At 38.1% G+C, this 16,351-nt stretch overlaps 1 pseudogene; it reads right to left on the bottom strand.

Moving 5' to 3' along the window:
* Window positions 1–2,864: 2,864 nt before the first annotated feature.
* LOC102824810 lies at window positions 2,865–3,674 on the bottom strand (annotated as a pseudogene).
* Between the last annotated feature and the right edge of the window lie 12,677 nt (window positions 3,675–16,351).

The following is a 16,351-nucleotide window of genomic DNA, read 5'->3' on the forward strand; positions in this document are numbered from 1 at the left end:
CCAGACTTTGTCTTGCATACTTCGGACATATTGTCATGTGGGGCCAGTCACTGGAAAAGAATATCATTTTGGTAAATTGGAGGGTTGGAGAAAAAGAGGAAAACCTCTGATGAGATGGATTGGCACAATTACAGCATCAGTGGGCTCTAATGTAGCAATGATTGTGAGGTTGGCCCAGGACCTGGCAGTATTCCATTCTGTTGTACATAGAGTCGCTATGACTTGGTACTGACTCAATGGCACCTAACAACAGCAACATGTACTAGATAGGTTATTTGAGGAATGATGGAGTGTAAACTGAGACTAGGCAACTTCTGCCTACCACAAATAAAAGACATTGTGACTTCTACCTTGTTCTCTTGGGACACTACTTCTGGGGGAAAGCTAGCTACCATGTTGTGAAGATACTCAAGCAATCCTATGGAGAGGCCCAATGGTCAAGAACTGAGACCTCCTGCCAACAACCAGAACTAACTTTCCAAATGGGAGAGTGAGTCATCTTGGAAGGCAGTTGTCCTATTCCTTGTCAAGCCTTCAGATGAATATGGTCACAGCTGCCATCTTCAATGTAACTTCATGAGAGAACCTAACCTAGAATCACCCAGCTAACATTTTTCCAAATTTGTGACCCACAAAAATGGCAAATTAATTAATTTTAATTCTTTTTAGCCACACATTTTGAAATAATTTTATGCAGTAATAGATAACCAACACATCACACTAAGCAGTGATTTTAAACTTTATGATTTCAAGTGAAGAAAAACTTATCAACTTTCTCAACCCAAGACTTCCTAATCAGAGAATATCATATGAAAAAACCTGAATTGTGTACGAACTTTGAATGAGCCCAGACATCTTGATTTTCATGTTTGAGTATAAGAGGATTGGAGAGGTGCTATCATTTACAGTTCTTTGGTCTGTGGTAAACATAGTCTATTTCCATGTCTTTTCCTCTAAACATGTTTTTCTGTGCTAAAACTTTATTTTTAAGTAAAGATTAAATGAAAGAAAATCATAGGCCTCTCAAATGTAGAAATATTGGTGATGAAAATGATGCAGGAAGAATGTACCAAAGATACTCATACCACCAACTACAATGTTACCCCTATGTCCTATTGCATTTTTTTCTCTCAAAGTTTATTATTAATAAATATGATTTTTTGCTCTTCTATTGGTATATTTTTATATCTGTGAAAATTATTCAGATATCTTAGGTTAACATGAAACACAACACAATTTCATCTTTAATATTAATAGAAGTATTTTTGCATTTAATTGTTTTTCACTTAGTGGCACAGTTTTCAGGAAAACAGTAACTGTTCCTTAAGTGAGGGATAGATGTAAGCTCTTTCCTCACTTATCAACTGTCTTAATATTTACAATTCACACTTGCAACTATTGTAAAATATCTACTATCTGACTATTTTGCACTTAATAATTATATCTGGCAGTAATGAATGACGAAGTGGATGGCAAGAATAATGTTAACTGTTATAGTTAAGGTTATGTGTCATGTAATCTTGTCTGGATCATGATTTTCAGTGGTTTGTCAGTTATGTAATGTTGTAATTTGGCAGTCATGTAGTGATGTAATTTGTCAGTTACGTAATGATGTAATTTGGATGTTATATAATGATGTAATCATCCTCCATTTTGCAATGTGATGTGTTTATCCTCTATTTTCCTGTAATGCATATTTTCACATAACAACCTAATCATTTGTGCAGAACCATGCCAGTCAGTAAGTGAAGAAAGGGTATACTTTGTTTATAGAAGGTTCTCAATAAATGGTGGAATGGATGAACAAAAGGTTCACTGCTCCTTAGACCCTGAACTGGATCTGGAATCCAAATTCATAAACTAGTATGCTTTCTCTTGACTATATTCCATCCCACTTTCCATTATAATCATTTGTATACAAATCTCGTCTTCCCATTTTTGAATGCAACCTCCTAAAAATCAGGCCTCTTTTAATTATAATTAAACTGACCAGACTGTTTTCTTAGTATTTCCCTTTAGAAAATTTATTATACAACCACCCATAACATTTATTTATTCAGGAAATATTGACTCAGTAACCCACTCCTCCCCTCTTCCCATATGTCAGGCACTTGCTAGATACTGGATGTCTAAAAATGAATGAAGTCTTCTGGTTTGGGCCATAGCAGTGAAAACCATGTAGGGTTTCAAAAGCGTTGGCTACATCTAAGCCCGTCGTTGAGCTTGGACCAGTGAAAGGGTTTTGGGCTCCAGAAAGGAATGTTTATTGTTGTTGCTGTGTGCCATTGAGTCGGTTCCAACTCATAGTGACCCTGTATAGAGTTTCTGAAGAATGACTGGTTCATTTGAACCACTGATCTTGCAGTTCAAACCAACCTTGAGGTCAAGTGTTCATCCTACGGTGCCATACCAGGACAGACAGCTATCAAATAAAATAGTTATGTCTCAGAGTATATGTGAACCACAACTGGTAACCTCAGACGTGGGTATGGATTTCTTCATGGTAAATGAAAGAGAGCATGTACATCAATTTTTTTTCCTTCTTTTTTAAATCTTAATTTTCATTGATAATATCTGGAGGGGTGAACATCTGACTGACACAAATGCGTAGGAAAAGACAACACAATTGTGATGTCAGAGGAGAAAACAATATATTTCCCTGGATCCTCACAGTAATGAAGATGACCAGTGTACATACTGAGAGAATAGTGAGTGTCTAGATAAAGCTACAGGCATTAAACAGGCACACTGGGTATCAGCAGTACTCCTAGGTGGAAGACACTAGACACACACTTTACTCATAGGTAACGGATGTCTATATTAAACAGAATGTTTGCCCCAGGCAATGGAATTTCTTCATTCTCTCATTCATTTTCTTTGAAGGGTTCATATTTCTGAATCAGCCACACTTCATTATTGCTATTAAGAGATTCAAAAGGACTGCTGTAGCCTGCTGTGTAGTATAGTTTTTCATCGAACACTTTTCCTCCTTCCCTCAAAATGTTTGCTAATGTCAAAAGTTGTTCTTGATTCTTTCGGGCTCTAGAGGAGCCATCGCAAGACCGTACAAACACAGTCATTTCGGCTCTGTCTTCAGTGAAGACATCTGACTCTGAAGGCTTGGGCGGATCGGATTGCTGTTCAGGGGAGATATACCGGGAAATGGTAATAGTAGACTGGTTGAAACGGCCTGAAATGGGTTCCGGAAGTAGCTTGTAACTGGAGTGGTCACCTTCATTTTCATCTCTCTCTCGTTCTTGCCTTCAATGTTGTTGTTGTTGTTGTTAAGTGCCGTTGAGTCGGTACCGACCCATAGCGACCCTGTACAGGGTTTCCGAGGGTGTAAATCCTTACGGGAGTAGAAAGCCTCATCTTTCTCCCGCGGAGCAGCTGGTAGTTTCGAACCACTGACCTTAAGGTTCGCAGCCCGATTCGTAACCACTACGCTACCAGAGCTCCTTCAATGTAGCTGTTCAGTTTTGTAAAGCCAGTCTGGACAGCTGAATCCCAGTCCATAGATTCAATGGATGTGCTGACCTACTTGGCTGGTCCATAGTGTCGGATCTCATAACTTTTGGGCTGGGGGTCCACGTCCCCCAGGGTCCTCCAGCCAGGCGTCTCCAGTGCTCGGCCATCACACCCTCCGTGGCCCCGGTGTCAGGCTCGGGGCCCATCGGCCATGAGCGGCGCCAACATCAGATGTAAGAGTCAAGCTAAGAAAAATAGTGGGGTGTCCTGGAATGACTTTACCAATCCCACATCCATGAAGTGGTTCAAACCAGCAGAACTCGTGTTTGGAATGGAAGGACCCAGATGAGGAAATGGAAAGTGTAGTTTCTCTTGGAGTTGTGAAGTCTCTCCTTAGCTCATGGCTGCTTGAAAAGTCTGAAAGGGATTTCCAGACTGAGTGCACTTCCCAGGGCTGCCGGCTGCCAGGCTCCAGAGCACATTCTGTGGTGTTTTAAGTGTGTCCCCAGTCCTCAGTGTTAGAACAGCTGCTGTCAATGGGGCCAGATCCTGGCAATGGAGGGTGGGTCATCCTGAAAGTTTTACCAGGAGCCTGCTTTCTGACTGAATGATGGTTGATAGTATCTTGTCTGATTCATATCCTATTGGAAATGGTGTGAAACAGGGTCCTGGAGTGGATCTGGTTTTAGTCAATCTGGTTTGTGCAGCCATATTTGACAGGCAGTAAGGGGCTACTTTGCTGGTTTTAAAAAAGAAATCCTAGTTTTAGGGGAAGAGTTGTTTTTTTTTTCTCTTTCAATAGGCTGAGAAACTTGCCAACTTGCACTACACACACATAAAAGGCTTTTTAAAGATCCTTGCTTGCTTATTTCATTTATTCATTCACCAAACATTCTCTTATGATGGGTCTCCTTCATGATGGGTACGCCCCTAGATGGTAGGAAGATAATCATGACCAAAATAGACTTAATTATTACCCTTGTGAAAATTATGGGCTTGTGGGAAAGACAGAAATGAAACAAACACAAAACGAAGATCAATAGTGGGGTAATTGAATGATACAGAGAGCTATAGAAGGACTATAACAGGAAGCTTGACATAGTTAAAGGACTTGGGAAAATATCAAGAAAAAGATATTGAGGCCATGACCTGAAGGATAAATAGGAGACAAGCAAACAGAGAGCCAAGACAACAGTATTTTGGATATGGGTAGGGAGAGGGACACTCAGATGGGATGGGAGAGAGAGAGGACGAGTCTGACTCATGCAGGGGCTGCAGCTAAGCTAAGGATTTATGTTTTGAATTCTCCTTCCAACCACTTTTTTCCCTAAACCCTATTCTACCATAATTTGATTGGAAGCAAGAACCTGTCATTCACTGCATGAATCCGGTTCTGAAAGAGTCGATCCTGAATCAGGTCAGTTGCTGCCAAGGGTGCTGGCATTCTCTAATGAAGGTGATAGTAGAGCACTTACTTGGAAGAGAGATGTGATTCAAAAGTGAATTTTTGTCCATTTTATTGTTTTCACTGACACGGTCCATCTTTCATTTCATTTAATCAAAAAATTACTGAGTATGTAAACTACATACAAAATGCACTGAAAGATGAAGAAAGGTCTAAAACCCATCCTTTCTCTCCAGGAACTTGTCTCAGTAGCTGACTCTATGCATCACCCCACAAAACCACATACAGTGAAATGGACAGCATCTTGAAGATCATCTGGTCCAGGTTCACAGATGCATTCATTCTCCAGGGTCAGAGAGTTCTATAGTAATTGTCTTTTAATTTTATGGTTTTCAATTTGATTATAATCTAAAGCATATTTAACTGGTTATAAAGGGGAAAAAAAAATCCTCTCATTTGCACAAATTATTTACAATTGAAAGACATTGCATGGAGTAAGACTTTAGTTCTTTAAGTTAATGTTTGTCAAACTAGCATCCCTGGATCCTTAAGCATCCACAGATACATTTTCAGAAGAATTTTGTTTTCTCTTAGACGTTGTCCTTGTGTTACTGAAGTTTGAGAAATTAATCCATTCTAACTATGCCACATAAGAAGGCCTAAGAAAACTAAGAAAATTCCTGAAATACTTATGGTTCGTTATGTTAAAAATTGGACAATGAATAAAGAAGACCATAGAAGACCTGAGGTATTTGAGCTCTGGTGTTAGAGAAGAATATTAAAAGTATCATTGACTGTCAGAAGTACAAACAAATCTATATTGGAAAAAGTACAGGCAGAATGCTCTTTAGAAGCCAGGATGGTGAGGCTTTGTCTCTCATATTTATGACACATTATCAGGATGGACCAGTCCCTGGAGAAAGACATCATGCTTTGTAAAGAGGGTGGTGGTGCTGTTGGGGGCGGGGTATGTGTGTATCAGTTAAAAAGAGGAAGATCCCTGAGGAGATGAATTGGCACAGTGGCAGCAGCAATGGGCTCAAGTGTTACAAGGATTGTGAGGATGCCACAGGACTGGGCAGTGTTTTGTTCTGTTGTGCATGGGGTCGATCTGAGTTGGAACTGACTGGACGACACCTAATAAAAACATAGTTTTTCTAGGTTCTTTTACATTCTTTATTTCTTGGAAATATCCATCACACAAATAAGGCAGACAGTATTATTAACCTATTTGTAGAGATGAAGAAACTAGATATTAAGTAGCTTATTCAAGTTTAACCAATGTTGTTCGTTGTATTGTTAAGGCCTTTGAGTCAATTACAACTCAAAGCAACTCTGTACAATATATTAGAACTGTCCCTTTTGGTTTTCTAGACTGTAACCTTTACAGAGCAGATCTCTAGGTCTTTCTTCTATAGAACTGCTGAGTGGGTTTGAACTGCCAACTTTTCAGCAGTACGAGTGCGAAACGACTGCACCACCAAATTCAATCAATACTAAACATAAAGACTGGAGTTGGAATGAAAATCTTCTTATTCCCAGTCCAGTGCTCATCCCATTGTCCCAAACTGCTAGAATTTATGGCAGTGTGTGTAACTCATTAAAATCTGCAATCCTGGTTCTAGGATTAGCCATGATAAAAGAAAAAATAACAACAGTAAACAAATTTAAAAATAAATCCAAACCAGCTGCTAGGGGCTTCTGAGACTCTTTTCCTAACCACAGAGTTCTGTTCAGGCAGCTGAGTGACAGCTAGAATGGGCGGTGAGTTTTTGTTGATGGAGGGGGAACAATTCAGAAAAGAAGGGTGAGAATGATTGCACAAGTCAAATAATGTAATCAAATAGCACTAAATTGTTCATACAGAAATGGTTGGATTGGAGTACGTTTTGCTGTGTATGTTCTCAACAGCAGCAACAGCAAAATCTAAATAAAATAGAGAGAGAGAGAAAAGAAAAATTACCCTACAGTTTTTGTTTAATGGAGAAAGGAATATAAGAAGGAATTTAGAGGTTTTGTGCTTTTGCTTTATTTTACCAATTAGGGCAAAAATCCTCATTTGGCCATAGTCATCCCATGACAGTTTAAGGATTTCATCTACTTAGTTATAGGGTTTTGTTTTTTTTTAAAAAATGTTTTCAAATTCTTTACTCCCACGAAAAGGGTTTGGGACTGGGACATCTACTTAACCTCCTTTAAAAAAAAAAAAAAAAAGTTTTTAGTGTGAATTGAGTGAAAGTTTACAGGGCAGATCATCAGTTTTACATTCAACAAATCATATACTTTGTTTCATTACAATGATTATAATCCCTTACATTTACCATCAGTTAACAGGATTTCTCTCTATTCATTTCAACTTTTTTATTTATTTTTTAAACACTCAGGCATTTATAATAATTTAAACCATCCTAAGGCACATTCTGCAAGGCTGCCTCCTGGCCGCCAGCTCCCAGTCCCTCTCTACCCATGAATCTAGAGTCCTCAGCTGCTCCCTTTCTCCATGTCCCCATCTCTGCCTCTATCTCTGGTGTCACTGCTTCTCTGGATAGGGTCTTGCATGCCGCTTGTGCTCTTCTCCCTGGATGGTCTTAGGGTCCTCTGTTTCTGGACTATAAAATTAACTACTTCCCCATTGTTGTTACAAAACTTCTACCTTTACAATTGTGACAGTCACAATTAGTCATGGTAACAATTACACACTACTGAATCATAAGAATCTTATCCTCATCTCTTTTCACCAGACCCATCTAGACAAGTTGAAAACTATTCAGTGGGAATTCTATCTTCCCCCGCACACTCTTAAACTATACTCCCTCTTGAAAACTTGCAAACCAATCACTTCTTGGCTTTATCGCCCCGTCATTTTAGGTAGCCAATGTCTAAGTTGCCCGTCCCTATCTACCCTGTAGACAGAGGGGATAGCATTGATTCTTGATGTGAAGACCTCTTACCGGTCTTTTGGTATTTTGAGCTACTATCTCCATGAGTGTAGGTCAAGTCCATCAAATTGTAGCAAATTACCCTCGTTTCCTTTATCAAAAATTGTTTGTTTTTTGTCTTCCTCTAGTCAAGTACTGATTTTCAAGCTGTGGAGGCTAGGTCAAATGGGTACTATCTGCAAATTTGGGTGTTCTTGTGCATCTCCCCTCACTTCATATCAGCTGGATGCTTCACTCTCAGCTCTAGCCCTCCATGGTTATGTCCTTGTCCATGGGCTCAGGTGTCTCACCACACTTTGTACCAATCAGCCCTTCCTCTTCTCTCTTTCATCTCCTGATCAATGGGAGTCTACAGAACAGAGTTGAACTTAGCCCATTTCTTCATTGCTGCATTTCCCCATCTTCCACTCACTAGTAAACCAGTGTTGTCATCAGCAAGTTGTTTATGTGTTATCTTGACCTTCAGTCTTAAATGGGGGTTTGTCCTGAAGGAACTTGATTGCTTGCCTTGATGGCTTCCTGTTGAACAATTTGTTTACTCTTGTAGTAGCCAATCATACTGCCATTTTTGTTTTGGGTTTTTCCTGATGATCTTTCTTTTGAAGATGTAGAGTCATTCTAGATGTTCCAGGATGGTCTACTTGTCCTTTCTAGTGGAAATGTCCCACCTCAGAAGGTTCTGGATGGGGCTCAGGATTCCACCTAAGGTCCTATACACTGGAAAGGCTCTGCTAGAAGCCTATTTCATTGGACAAGTTCTAGAACTCCTTTTAGGCACTCCAATCAGTTATAGGATGAAGATGGGCTTATAAGCTTTCTGTAATCATGTTTCCCGGCATTCCTTTCTATCCCACTCAAGTGTTTATTTTATAATAATAGGCAAAGGAAGCCAATATTCATAAAACAGTCAAGCATCTTAGTATTATTTCCCCTCTTCAGACTATGCCTTGATCCCTGTATCACAGACTCCTGTTGTTTCAAGGTTGAGCATGCATCACTATTTACCTCTGTCCCATTTAGCTCATGCAACCCTGTCTCAGTGTTTCCCTATCTACCTTGTTCTTCTACCCCCTCCCCCTTCTTGTGTATTGTCCTTCCCAACACCCAAACTATGAGGTGTCTGCCCCCTACACTGTGCTCTACGGTCTCCTCCCTCTACCTTCTCCCAAACCCTCCTCCACCGGGAACCAACAAAGGTTTGCTCCCCCCTTTTAGTATGGGTATCTTTTCTTAAGCTTTTACAATAACAGTCTTTGTCAATATTTGTCCTTTTGTGACTGACTGATTTCACTCAGCATAATGTCCTCCAGGTTCATCCATGTTATATGGTGGCTTACAGCTTCCTTGTTATTCTTCAAGGTAGCATAATATTAATTCTGTGTATATACCACAGTTTGTGGTACATAGTCTTCCATAGATGGGCACTTTGGCTGTCTTCATCTTTTTGCTATTGTGAATAGTACTGCTATGAACATTGGTGTGCATATATCTACTCGTGTTATGGCTCGTATTTCTTGTGGATATATACGAAGTAGAAGAATTGCTGGATCGTAAATTATTTCTATTTCCAACTTTCTGAGAAAGTGTCATACTGTTTTCCATAGTGGTTGGATCATTTTGCATTCCCACCAGTAATGTAGGAGGATCCAATCTCTCCCCATCCTCACCAGCGTTTATTGTCCTCTGCATTTTTGAACTTCGCTGTTATTGCTGGTGTGAAATGAAATCTCATTGTTGTTTTGATTTGCATCTCTGTAATGGCTAATGATTGTGAACATTTCTTCATGTTTGTTGGCTTCCCGAATGTCTTCCTTGGTGAAGTGTCTATTCATGTCCTGTGTCCATTTTTTAATTGGGTTGTCTTTTTTTTTTTGTAGAGGTGTCATAGTTTTATAGATTTTAGAAATTAGTCCCTTGTCGGATATGTCATTATAAAAGGTTTTTTTCCCATTCTGTGGGCTCCCTTTTTACTCTTTTGGTGAAATCCTTTGATACATACAAGTTTCTAATTTTCAGAATGTCCCAATCATCTATTTTGTCTTCTTTTGTTTGTGTAATTTTCACAATGTTTGGTAGTCTGTGTGTGCCCTGTATTAGAGCCCTTAAATTTGTCCCTATTTTTCCATTGATAACCTTTGTAGTTCTGGGATTCACATTTAGGTCTTTAATCCATGCTGAGTTAGTTTTTGTGTATGGCATGAGATAAAGATCTAGCTCACTCTTTTGCATATTGCTTTCTAGTTCTGCCAGCACCATCTGTTGAAGAAACTGTGTTTTCCCCATGCTATGTACTTTAGCCCTTTGTCAAAGGTCAGTTGCCTATATGGTGTTGTTGTTGTTATATGCCGTGGAGTCGGTGCCAACTCATAAGACCTTGCATAGGGTTCCCAAGGCTGTAAATCTTTACGGAAGCAGAAAGTCTCATCTTTCTCCTGTGGAACAGCTGGTAGTTTCGAATTGCTGACCGTGAGGCTCTATGTGGATGGGTTAATTTCTGAATTCTCGACTCTTTATCCATTGATCTTTCTTTGTATCAGTACCAGGCTGTTTTGACCACTATAGCCATGTAGAAAAATTTGAAATCAGCGAGTGAGAGCCTTCCAACTTTGTTCAAATTCTTAACCAGTGCTTTGATTATCCTGGGTCTCTTTCCTTTCCATATAAAGTTTGTAATTTTTTTTTCCATCTCTCTAAAGAATGTCATTGGAATTGGATTGGGATTGCATTATATGTATAGATTGCTTTGGGTAGTATTAACATTTTCACAATGTTAAGTCTTCCTATCCAGGAGCATGATTTATTTTTCCATTTTTGTAAGTTGTTTTTGGTTTCTTGTTTCTGTGGGTACATTTATTTCTAAATATTTCATCCTTTGGGTGGCTATTTTAAATGTTATTGCTTTCCTAATTTCTTTTTCAGCATTGTCAATTGTTAGTATAGAGGAATTCAACTGAATTTTGTATGTTGATCTTGTGCCCTGCCACTTTGCTGAATCTTCCAAAGAGTTCCAGTAGTTTTTTTGTCGAGTCTTTAGGGTTTTCTATGTATAAGATCATATCATCTGCAAATAGAGAGAATTTTACTTCCACTTTGCCAATTCGGGTGCCTTTAATTCCCTTATCTTGCCTTATAGCTCTGGCTAAGTCTTCCAAAACAATATTGAATAGTAGTGGTAATAAAGGGCATCCTTGTCTGGTACCTGTTCGCAACGGTTTCAGTTTCTCTCCATGGAGAGTGATGTGAGCTGTTGGTTTTGTATATATGCTCTTAATTATATTGAGGAATTTCCCTTCAATTCCTACTTTATTGAGTGTTTTTATCAAGAATGGATGTTGAATTTTGTCAAATGCCTTTTCTGCATCAATCAATATGATCATGTGGTTCTTTTCCTTTTTTAAATTTATATGGTGAATTACATTGGTTGTTTTCCTAATGTGGAACCATCCTTGCATCCCTGGTATGAATCCCACTTGGTCATGATGTATTATTTTTTTTTTATGTGTTATTGAGTTCTGTTGGTTAGGATTTTGTTGAAAATTTTTGCATCTATATTCATGAGGGATATTGGTCTCTAATGTTCTTTCTTAATGATGTCCTTCCCTGGTTTTGGTATGAGGGTTATGCTTGCTTCATTGAATGTATTATTAGCAAGTCTCCATCCTCTTCTATATTCTGGAATAATTTGACTAGAATTGGTGACAGATCTTCCCTGAATGTTTTGTAAAACTCCCTAGTGAAGCCATCTGGACCTGGACTTTTTTTTTGTTTGGGAGTTTTTCGATGACCTGGTTGATTTCTTCCTTTGTTATTGGTCTGTTCAAGTTTTCTACTTCACTCTGTGTAAGTTTAGGTAGGCCATGCTTTTCTAAAAATGTATCCATTTCCTCTAATTTTTCAAATTTGTTGGAGTACAACTCTTCATAATATTCTGTTTATTATCCTTTTAATTTCTATTGGTTCTGTTGTGACATCACTCATGTGGTTTTTATGCATGCTATTTCTGCCTTCTCCTTCTTTTCTTTTATTAGGTTTTCCAATGGTTTGTCGATTTTATTAATTCAAAAACCAGCTTCTTGTTCTATTGATTTTTTCTATAGTTTATCTGTTTTCAATCTCATTTATTTCTGCTCTAATCATTATTATTTCCTTTCTTCTGTTGACTGGAGGTTTACTTTGCTGATCTATTTCTAGTTGTTTGAGATGTGTTAATGTGTTGATTTTGCTTCTTTCTTCTTTTTGGATATGTGCACTTATTGCAATAAATTGTCCTCTCAGCACTGTTTTTGCTGTGTCCTGAAGATTTTGGTATGTTTTGTTTTCATTCTCATTTGTTTCTAGGAACTTTGTGAATTCACATTTTATTTCTTCTACTACCCAGTCACTTTTCAGCAGGGTGCTATTCAGTTTCCATGTATTTGATGTTATTTCCTTGGTCTTCCTATTGTTGATTTCTAACTTGATAGCTTTGTGGTCTGAGAAGATGGTTTGTAGTCTTTTGATGCTAGTAAATTTATGGAGGCTTATTTTGTGGCCTAACACGTGGTCTATTCTAGAGAATATTTCATGTGCACTGGAAAAGATTGTATATTGTGCTATTTATTGTTGGGTTGAATGCTCTGTACACATCTATGAGGTCCAGTTGGCTGATTGTGTTGTTCAGCTCCTGTGTGTCTTTGTTGAGCTTCTTTCTGGTTGTTTTATCCTGTTTCGAAAGTGATGTATTAAAATCTCCCACTATTATTGTAGATTCATCTATTTCTTTCTTCAAATCTATTAGAGTTTGCTTTATATATTTTGGAGCTCTTTCATTGGGAACATAGATACTTATTACGATTATGTCATCTTGTTCAATTGTCCCTTTAAACATAACATAATGTCCATCTTTATCTATTATGCTGTTTTTTGCCTTAAAGTTTATTTTATCAGAGATTAGTATTGCCATTCCTGCTCATTTTTTATTGCAACTAGCTTGATATATTTTTCCCATCCTTTGACTTTTAGTTTTCTTTTGTCTTTGTGTGTAAGGTGTGTTTCTTACAGACAGCATATTGAAGATCTTATTTTCTTATCCATTCTGCCACCCTCCATCTCTTAACTGGTGCATTTAATATGTTTGTATTCAGTGTAATTATTGATAGGTATGGATTAAATGCTGTCATTCTTTTTGTTTTCTTGTGATGCTGCTGGTTTCTTGTTCTGCATGTATTCCTGTGCTGATTTCATGGTTTTTTTGTGTGTTCTTTCTTGTCAGTTTCTTCATAGTTTTAATGTTTCCATGTTCTTCTTGGATTTTCATTTTCTTGGTATGTTGTGAACTATTAATTTCCTTTGCAGTTTCCTTATATTCTATTAACTTTTCCCTCAATTTAAAGCAGTCTGTTTTATCCTGTAATCTACCTGAGCCGCTCACCACCTGGATCTCTAGTCCTATGTGTTTACCTTCTTTCACATTATAATTGTTTTGATCATAGACTGACATCCCAGATTCTCTGAATTCACTTTTACTATTTTGTTCTGTTCTCAACACTTCCATTTGTTGGTTGAATTCTGGGTGCTGCTGCAAGTATGTCAATTTCTGGTTGTTGTCTATTCTTATTGATTCTCAGTCCACAGAACTCCCTTTAGGATGTTTTGCATTGCAAGGTTGACTTTGGCAAAATCTCTTAGCTTCTGTTTATCCTGGAATGTTTTGATTACATCCTCGAAGTTGATTGACAGTTTTGTTGGGTAGAAGATTCTTGGTTGGCAGGTTTTTTTCTTTCAAGGTTTTAGATATGTCTCCCCATTGCCTTCTTGCCTGAATGGTTTCTGCTGAGATAGACAAGCTTAATCTTATTTGCTTGCCTTTGTATGTAACACTTCTCTTTTCCCTAGCTACTTTCTGGATTCTCTCCTTATCTTTGATTTTCTTTTAGAGTCTATCCTTCTTGGGGTTCATTGAGCTTTTTTAATGCTTATCTTTTCACTTTTCAGGATGTTAGGGAATTTTTCTTCCAGCAGCAATTCAACTATCTCCTCTGTGGACTCTTGTGATTCTTCCTGTTCTGGAACGCCAATAATTCTTAAGTTATTCCTCTTCATGTTGTCCAACATGAGTCTTAGACCTTCTTCAAAAATTTTTATGCTTTTTCTGCTTACTTTTTTTATCTTAGTAGTATTGAGAGATTTGTCTTCCAGCTCACTAGTTCTGCCTTCCATCTCTTCTATTCTACTCCTATGCCCTTTCAGTGTATTGTCCATTTCTGATATTCTATTATTAATTGTTTAGACTTCTTTTTGTAGGTTTTGAATTGTTTCCAGTGCTGTATCTATCTTATTTGATTGCTCCTGTAGCACTTTTCTGACTTCGTCCTTATTTTTCTCAAATCCTCTATAAAGTGTTTTGATACATTTCATGATCATTTTTCTGAGTTCCTTCTCAGACATTTCCAAAGCCTGCCCTCCTTCTAACATGAAGTCTAGATCTGCCTCCAGCTCATTTATCTCAGTCACTTTATCTTGTTTCTGGTCATGTGAAGAGATGGTCATCTGTTTCTTGGGCATATTCAGTAGTTAGCTGTGACCTTAATAATTAGATGAATGTATGTTGATGTTTTAGTATGCTTTTTGGTTGTGTCCAGGTAGATGTGATCAGGAGATGGGCTTCCCTTTTAATTCTTCTTATTACTCAACTCAGAGTAACTGTAGCAGGTGTTGACTGCCTATATATGATAATTTTCATACTCAAAATTATGTAGTTTATTAGAGAAGTTGACAAGTTATCATTCAGAATCAGAAATGCTCAGCATACAGACTTTTGGAGCTGGAGTGCCTCTTCTCAGTCACCTGGCCTTTGACCTGTTTGGACAATGTTATAAGTGTTCTGTGTGACCACTGCAATGAATGGTTGAACTTAGCAAAGAAATAGAGAATGTCATGGGAGGGATAGTTGGTATTAGAATAGGATAAAAATGGTTAGAGGATGGAGACATATTTGACCTCTGTCTCAGAGGAATCAGCCTTGGGCTGAAGTTGAGTTTGATTCCCCTTCCCTTTTGTGAAATCAGAGGAGTTCATATACCATGTCTTACATGCCATGACTTACAGATACTTCTGGACGAAGTGTCTCCCTTTGCTACTGTTTAAACCACTTTGCTTCCAGATCTTTGTAGGCCTACTTCCCTGAACTCACCACTCATTTTTTTAGTTTGTCATACTGTAGTGACTTGTGTTTCTCTGCTGTTCATAAGGTTTTCAGTGACTAAATATTTGGAAGTACTTCATCACTCCTTCTTCCTAGTCTGTCTTTGTCTGGAAGCTCATCTGAATCCTGTGCACCATGGGTGACCCTGCTGGTATTTAAAACATCAATGGCATAGATTTCAGAATCACAGCAACTAACAAGCCACCACAGTATGACAAACTGACATATGAATTGTGGCTACTTGGAACTACTTCAGAATATTTAGTCACTGAAAACCTTATGAATAGCAGAGAAACACTGTCAGATATAGTGCCAGAAAATGAGCCCCTCAGGTTGAAAGGCACTCAAAATGTGACTGGGGAAGAGCTGCCTCCTCAAAGTAGAGTTGACCATGATGACGTGAATGGAGCAAAGCCCATGAGAGAAAAGCCCATGTGACGTTCATTTGCTGATGGGGCACAAATCAAAATGAAGAGAAACAGCTGTAAACATCCATTGAAAATTGGAACATAGAATGTGCAAAGTATGAATCTGAGAAAATAGGAAGTTGTCAAAAGTGAAATGGAACACATAAGCATCGATATCTTAGGCATTAGTCAGCTGAAATGGACTGGTATTGGCCATTTTGAATCTAATGACCACATGGTTTACTATGCTGGAAATGACAAATTGAAGAGGAATGGTATTGCATTCATTGTCAAAAAGAACATATCCAGATCAGTCATGAGTTACAATGCTGTCTGTGATAAGATAATATCCATGTGCCTACAGGGAAGCCCAGCTAATCCACAATTATTAAAATTTACACACCAACCACTAAAATCCGTGAGGATAAAATAGAAGAATTCTACCAACTTCTTCAATCTGAAATTGATCAAACCTGCAGTCAAGATGTATTGATCATTACTGGTGATTGGAATATAAAGGTTGGGAGCAACAGAGGAAGGATCAGTAGTTGGAAAATGTGGCCTTGGTGATCAAAATGATGCTGGAGAACACATTATAGAATTCTGCAAAACTAATGATTTGTTCATTTCAAATACCTTATTTAGACAGCATTAGAGATGACTATACATATGGACCTCACCAGATGGAATATAGAGAAATAAATTTGACTACATCTGTGGAAAGAGATGATGGAAAAGCTCCATATCATCAGTGAAAACAAGGCCAGGGGCTGACTGTGGAACAGACCATCAATTACTCATATGAAAATTCAAACTGAAACTGAAGAAAATGAAAACAAGTCCATGAGAGCCAAAATATGACCTTGAATACATCCCACCTGAATTTAGAGATCATCTGAAGAACAGATTTGATACATTAAACACTAAAGACTGAAGATCAGAGAGTTGT

The sequence above is a fragment of the Chrysochloris asiatica genome, unplaced genomic scaffold (assembly GCF_000296735.1).
Source record: "Chrysochloris asiatica unplaced genomic scaffold, ChrAsi1.0 scaffold00033, whole genome shotgun sequence".
In the NCBI taxonomy this organism is placed as follows: Eukaryota; Metazoa; Chordata; class Mammalia; order Afrosoricida; family Chrysochloridae; genus Chrysochloris; species Chrysochloris asiatica.